This window comes from Culex quinquefasciatus, chromosome 1 (assembly GCF_015732765.1).
Source record: "Culex quinquefasciatus strain JHB chromosome 1, VPISU_Cqui_1.0_pri_paternal, whole genome shotgun sequence".
Classification (NCBI taxonomy): Eukaryota; Metazoa; Arthropoda; class Insecta; order Diptera; family Culicidae; genus Culex; species Culex quinquefasciatus.
In genome coordinates this window covers 85,439,229-85,447,261 of record NC_051861.1, presented here as the reverse complement: position 1 = coordinate 85,447,261, position 8,033 = coordinate 85,439,229, and the positions used below count along the sequence as shown (strand labels likewise).

Here is an 8,033-nt window from a genome sequence, read left to right as displayed (position 1 = left end):
TCCCTGTCTGACATTGAAGTAACAAAGTAAACAGGGACAAAAGTGACAGACGCAACGTTCTGCGATTTGCAATTGGGAGCGTTCTTTTATTACGTAATGCAGTTTGGGGGAAGGGGGAGAGGGTTGAAGGCCGTGTTACGCTTCATATTTTGTTTAAATTTGTATGGAACTTTTGTCACGAGGAGGGGGATGGGGTCCAAGAATCAAATTTTTCGCGTTACGTAATAAAAGAACGCTTCCATTGTACATGGATAAAAATCCTGTAAGCAAATCTGTAAACATTGAAATCTAGAGTTTTTTTTTGAATAAGCTATTGTGTTTCATATGTTTATAGAACCTATTAAAAAAACTCTAAAAATAAAACATATAGAAAAAAATAAATTACAAGCCTTGGTGTTGACATTTCAATGAAAACAGTGTTTTAAAACGCATTCTACATCTGTCTAGTTTTTTGCAATTATTCGATTTCAAAATATCTAAGCAATAACGAGTTTTTTTCCCACAAACAAATTGTGCAAAACTTTCCTACGGAATGTTACAAAAATTTCAAATATTTTTGATCGATCCCAGACATGCTAAATATAATTTTGAAGGTAGGAAATAATTTTCGAATTGTTTTCAGTTGATAGGCTTCTACCTCCAATAAAATTTGGAAGTTTCATGAATAAATATTTGTATTACCCCTTGACTTTAAAGGGAAGTGCGACATAAATTTTGAAAAATATTTGCAAAGGCCTTTATGAAAAACGTCAACATATTTTTATCATTTAAAATAAACTTTTGACAGTTTGACGAGTCTTCACCAAAATTTTGAGCCGATTTGGTCCAAGCACTACCTATTTCAAATAGCTATATCTCGGCAATCATACACCCAAATGTATTAAAATTTGTATTGTTAATAGTTGAAAATGTGATTTTAATGCCCTGGAAACAGATTTATAAAAAGTGTATGTGTGTGCTCATACCAACTTTTGGCATTTTTGCCGATTTACAAGTATGTAACCACTTAAAAAATAAATCGATTCACCCTGTTCAAAATATTCAAATAATCAGGTTAATTATTTTTTGCATATCAAATGCTTCATCGATCTTATTAGAAATATACAGTCCAGACTCGTTAATCCGAAAACTATGGAAAAGAATAACTTCGGATGAAAAAAATAAATAAAATAACCTACGGATAACCCTGAACAAACAAATCTTCGGAAAATCGAATCTGGACTGTATAATTTTTTTGCTGCCTTACAAATTGCCATTTAGCAAGAAGCATCGGTGGTTCAGTGGTAGAATGCTCGCCTGCCACGCGGGCGGCCCGGGTTCGATTCCCGGCCGATGCAACGTTATTCTTATGCAGTATTTTACTCTTTTTCTTGTTTGCTTTGCTCGACATTGCAATTATCATAATTATATCACGCTTTAGTAGCGTTTCTTCACTTTCTTGGCAAAAACTCTCTTCAGAAACTTTTTCTCCGGAAGAAAACAAATGTTTATCTGTACTTGTGCGGCGAGTCAGCAAGCAACTATGTGGTTTCACACTTCTTCCCCGGGGAAAACCTGTCCTGGAATGTTTACCACAAAGCCCCACCAATCCCAACCTCCTCAGAGACAACTCCGGCTTGCTAAAGATAAAGATAAACTTTGATGTTACTTTCTGGCACAAAAGTACCAAAAGTGATGCACACACACACACACATCCACCCACATTCCCACAACAATAATACACAAAAGAAAAACGTCTCGAGGTGACGAGGTGATGTGTGTGTGTGCGTTTTCCTTTTCCCTCCAAATTTCCCTCAATTTTCCCACCCTTCAGAGACGAGTGATTCACCAAAGCACAATAGACAGGTTTTCCATTTTTCCAAAGTGAGGTTCGGTGGGAAATGCTGAAAATGTCTGTGTGTGTTTGTGTGATTGCGAGTTTTGCGACAAAAGAGAAGAGACATCCTTTTCTTGGGTTTTTTAGAATAACAAACAACTGGTTCTTCCCCCTCCCGCGCCCACACCCCACCCGTACTCAATTTTCTAACCCTTTAGCAATTTTCCGAGCGACTTGAAAGAAAACCTGGATGAGAAATGCTTTTGGTGGTTTTCTTCAAACGAGGCGACACCAGCAGCACATGTGTGAGTGTGTGGAATTCTCCCAAAACCATGGTGTGATATATCAACCAGTTGGTGGGATTTGCTGGGCTGAAGGAATGAAGGTAATCTACTCTACTTCCAAAGGGAAATGGAAACCCTCATTTACCTCCGTGTGGCAATTCCATACACCACTATAAGAGAGCTGCAGATAAGGAGACGTGTATGTAGAAAATGAAATTAATTTAATTAAGTGGCGAATTTGTCACCCCGCTGAAGGAGGCTCGGTGGAATTGAAATGTTTTGTGGGAGAAAGAATTTGGAGGAGAGAGAGCATTTTAAAGACTCGATTAAAAGAAATATTTAAAAAAAATCAAAAGATGTTTAGAAAAATTTAAATATTTATAGTTTCTTTCTCCCCATCATCTTTAAAACATTCCCAAAAAATCTCAGAAAAAAAGGGAAAACTATTTCAAACACATTGATTAAAGTTTATTTTTGATTTTGTTGACCCATCACGTTAGGGCTTTTTGAAAATTTAGATTTTGGGAAAATAAAACGAAAAAGCAATGTCAGCAGAAAATATGTTCATGAATTTATTGATATTTTGATATTTCGACGCCGTCGTGCTAAATGGTCGTTCCGAGAAAAAAGCGTTTTAATGTTTGACCTTGAATAAACAAAAACGAGAGCACGCAATGTAAACAATAGCAACCACGTTTTGTGTGGTTGATTGTTCTGTGTTTGTCGAAGTCCCGAGCTATAATTAAAAATGTTTACGGTAGTCTTGTTCGGCCTTGTGTCAAACCTGGAATCCCTTTGGCCAATTGCCGTACTTGTGTCAAGATAGCACGACAACATTGAAACTTCGAGTTTTTTCGTTTTTTTTTGAATATCTCAGGATTGAAATCGAATTTTGAGGATCTGTGAAGGTCAAAAGTCATTGTGAGCTGCACAATTTGGACCAAAATCGACATACGAAAAGTTAACACGACAGCGACGATTTGTTGACAGAAGCATGACTGTTTAATGTATATCAAGTTTCATTATACGTTTTGTTAAAAAGATTTGAAAATTACTTTTAAAACTTATTTAAAACATTTTTTATCGAAACTTCCCTTAAATATCAATATCAATCAAAAAGTCTTAAATTATGTGTTTCTCTCTCTCCAAATTCAACTAATTCCATGAAAAGCACATACATTGAAATGTTTTTCCATTCTAATAAGCAATAGCAGTTACTTTAATAGTTTCGTGACAAACAATTTATTCATATTTTTAAGATTTAATCATGTTTTTGATAGTTTATGTATTCCATTAGTAAAAAAAAAAATAATTTATTATCCAGTGTTGACTTCAATTAAAATCAATTCATTTAATTTTGTCTGATTAATTTTGGCAAAAATTTAACAACATTTTTCCAAATAAAATGATTTGTGATTAGTTATTTCTTGTTTCATTTTGTAGCCTTAGTCCTAGTAGAATGAACTCAAAGATTTTAATCAAAAACACAAACCATGATATTAACATTTTATGAAAAAAATGTCACATTGGTGTGCAAAACACATGGAACCATACATTTTCAAAAATCTAAGTTTTTATCCACAAAAATAAATCTTTCATCAGCATTTTACAAAATTTTAAAAGATTTCCAGGGTGGCCAGTCTTGTCGGTAAATCGGAAAAGTCGGGAAAAGGTCGGAAATTCGGCAACATCCGGCAAAAAAAGTTGCGAAATATTTGGAATTCCAAGATTACTCGTTTGAACATTATTTTCTATATTTTGAATAATTTTGTTATTTTCTGTTCAATTTTCATTTCAAATACAATTAATTCGTTTTAAGCACTTGAACACATCAAATTCAAAGTTCCTTTCAAAATTTATTCTTTTTAGGTTTGGTTTAGTTGATTTGAATTTTTGAATCGATTGTGTTTTATAATTCTATATGCTATTGTCTTTCATATGTTAATAAGACCTATTAAAAAACTCTAGAAATGTTCTTTACTATTTAATATGTAAACAAACTGCTTTTTAAGAATATATATTGAAACTGCCTTATTATTAAATTTTTTTAATAAAAGGATGTCTCATACTTTTAAAGTATTATTTATGAGCTTTGAATAAAAAAAATAAAATAGATAAATGTTGATTTTAATTTATCGAAAAAAAAACTTGATTATCTATTGAAATCCAAACGTTAAGGGGTTACATACATGTTGAAAACCACAAAATTTCATAATTCAGAAAATTTATTGAATCCACTAAAAAGATGATTTTCAATCACTCCTAATAATTTCATGAAGATGACATGCCTAACTCAGTTTAGAGACAATTTTAAGCTCAACATTTTGCCGTGCGCAAAGCGGACTGTCAAACTTTCTGAGCGTTTTTCTCTAAACACCGAGTTGATTTACGGGTACCACGATATCACGAGATTGAATTGACCAAATTGGCTGAAATTCGGGTTGAAGACTTTGGAGACATATCCCATGTGGATGACCAAGCCCAATTTTAAAATTAAAAACTGATGATTTTTAAAATAAAAAACACACAAATATTTTTATTTTTTTTAAATAAGTTTTTTTGAAATCGGCATACGTCATGCACACATGACCGGTTTAAAAAGTCTTTATAAAAATTTTGAGCAAATTTGGTCAAGGCAATGTTAAGATGTCGTGGCACCCGTTTTTTTAAACTACTAACTTCAAATAGCTATATCTCGGTAACGTTACAACCAAATGTCTTCAAATTTGTTTTGAAAATAGATGAAAATGTATATGTTAATGCCCTGAAAACAGTTTTTGAATAAAATAAAGTGTGTGCTCACCTCTGACTTTTTTGTCGATTTACATGTATGTAACCCCTTAAACAAGTTCAATAAAAACATAAGAAACCAAATGAAAACACTATTCTGCGTTTAATAAAAAAAATCAAAACGTTTTTTTTTATTTAGGCTATTACAAAAATGTTTAAAGCTTAATCTCCTGTGAAATTTTGCATTAAATTTGATGTAAAGTTCTTATGTTTATAAAACTGAAAACATTATAATTGAGCAGTTCTCTACGGAATCGGTCTTTTTTCTTTAATTTTAATTTTTGTATTTTTTAATCCGGCCGAAACTTTTTTGGTGCCTTCGGTATGCCCAAAGAAGTCATTTTGCATCATTAGTTTGTCCATATAATTTTCCATACAAATTTGGCAGCTGTCCATACAAAAATGATATGTGAAAATTCAAAAATCTGTATCTTTTGAAGGAATTTTTTGATCGATTTGGTGTATTCGGCAAAGTTGTAGGTATGGATATGGACTACACTGAAAAAAAATTATACACGGTAAAAAAAAATTTGGTGATTTTTAATTTAACTTTTTGTCACTAAAACTTGATTTGCAAAAAAACACTATTTTTATTTTTTTATTTTTGATATGTTTTAGAGGACATAAAATGACAACTTTTCAGAAATTTCAGAATGGGCAAAATCTTTGACCGAGTTATGATTTTTTGAATCAATACAGATTTTTTCAAAAAATCGAAATATTGATCGCAAAAATTTTTCAACTTCATTTTTCGATGTAAAATTGAATTTGCAATCAAAAAGTACTTTAGTGAATTTTTGATAAAGTGCACCGTTTTCAAGTTATAACCAATTTTAGGTAACTTTTTTGAAAATAGTCGCAGTTTTTCATTTTTGAAATTAGTGCCCATGTTTGCCCATCTTTGAAAAAAATATTTTTGAAAAGCTGAGAAAATTCTCTATATTTTGCTCTATTGAACTTTGTTGATACGACCCATATTTGCTGAGATATTGCCATGCAAAGGTTAAAAAACAGGAAAATTGATGTTTTCTAAGTCTCACCCAAACAACCCACCATTTTCTAATGTCGATATCTCAGCAACTATAGGTCCGATTTACAATGTTAAACATGAAACATTCGTGAAATTTCCGGTCTTTTCGAAAAAAATATTTTCAAAAAATTTAAATCAAGACTAACATTTCAAATGGGCGAAATATTGAATGTTTGGCCCGTTTGAAATGTTAGTCTTGATTTAAAATTTTTGAAAATATTTTTTTCGAAAAGATCGGAAAATTTCACGAATGTTTCATATATTAACATTGTAAATCGGACCTAAAGTTGCTGTGATATCGACATTAGAAAATGGTGGGTTATTTGGGTGAGACTTAGAAAACATCAATTTTCCTGTTTTTTAACCTTTGCATGGCAATATCTCAGCAAATATGGGTCGTATCAACAAAGTTCAATAAAGCAAAATATAGAAAATTTTCTCAGCTTTTCAAAAATATTTTTTTCAAAGATGGGCAAACATGGGCACTAATTTTAAAAAATGAAAAACTGCGACTATTTTCAAAAAAGTTACCTAAAATTTGTTATAACTTGAAAACGGTGCACTTTATAAAAAAATCACTATAGTACTTTATGATTCCAAATTCAATTTTACATCGAAAAATGAAGTTGAAAAATTTTTGCGATCAATATTTCGATTTTTTGAAAAAATCTGTATTGATTCAAAAAATCATAACTCGGTCAAAGATTTTTTGCCCATTCTGGAAATTTCTGAAAAGTTGTCATTTTATGTCCTCTAAAACATATCAAAAAATAAAAAAAAATAAAAATAGTGTTTTTTTGCAAATCAAGTTTTAGTGACAAAAAGTTAAATTAAAAATCACCAAATTTTTTTTTACCGTGTATAATTTTTTTTCAGTGTAGTCCATATCCATACCTACAACTTTGCCGAAGACACCAAATCGATCAAAAAATTCCTTCAAAAGATACAGATTTTTGAATTTTCACATATCATTTTTGTATGGACAGCTGCCAAATTTGTATGGAAAATTATATGGACAAACTAATGATGCAAAATGGCTTCTTTGGGCATACCGAAGGCACCAAAAAAGTTTCAGCCGGATTAAAAAATACAGAAAAAATCGAATGACCGAAATCTCAGAGAATTGCTCAATTCAGACAAAAGAATAAAATCAACATGGACTTTTGCAAAAAATATCTAATACACAACATAAAAAAATCATGAGCTCATCGATATTTTGATTATGTTGATAGAAGAAAACTTGAAAAATATTATATAATTTAAAATTAAGTTATTTGTTGCTACTTTCCAAGTAAAAGTAAAAAGTAAATCTTTCCCAGTTCCTGAGGGGAACACCCTTGAAGAGTATTGGGGCCGGCATTTACAAAGCGGATTTAGTGGCAGTTTCATTCTCAACTTAATGTTAACATGTTAGGGTTAATGATAACATTCCATAGGTCGCCTCCCTAAGTTGTCGTGATAAGGTCCAGTTTGTGACGATACACTACCTTCCCTTTACTAAGCAATCGATTCCAGAAGAGAAAAGATCACCAGTTGTGTTGGTCCGAGCCGGGATTCGAACCCCGATCTACCGCTTACGAGGCGGAAGCGTTACCACTGGGCTACGTGGCTACTTTCCATACTGTTTTAAATTGAATGTGCGTCGATTTCCAAAAAAAAATCTTTAAAGGCAATAAACATAAACACAACAGTTTAACGACTCTCTGAAATTAAGGTTTTTTTATTTGCTTTATGCATAACCGCTGATTGGCATAACATTGTTCCTAGATTTGATCCAATCACTGATTGAACGCAAGATTGATCAATTTCACAAAATAATGTTGTTGAATTTTTATAAATTTACTTTATTTATTATGTAATGACATACTTAAATTAATGTTATTATTGCAAATGTTTTTTGAAGACTGTTTTTAGAGAAAATCTAACTATCTTTCGTTCAAATGTATGTACCACAAACCATCTTCATCACGGCTTTATGTTTCACATGATTATGAAGACATTCTGAGCTCAAGCACTTTCATTAGCTAGAAAGATTACTCAAATTTAACACTTGTAAAATTTTCCAAAACATTAATTTCTACATTGGTCAAAATTTTTATTACATTTTCAAGAA

General features: G+C 31.7%; 1 non-coding gene across 1 annotated transcript; it reads left to right on the top strand.

The window, feature by feature from the left end:
- Nucleotides 1–1,266: 1,266 nt before the first annotated feature.
- Nucleotides 1,267–1,337, top strand: Trnag-gcc. Its single transcript has one exon. It is a non-coding gene; the product is annotated as a tRNA-Gly (tRNA).
- The last annotated feature ends 6,696 nt before the right edge of the window (nt 1,338–8,033 follow it).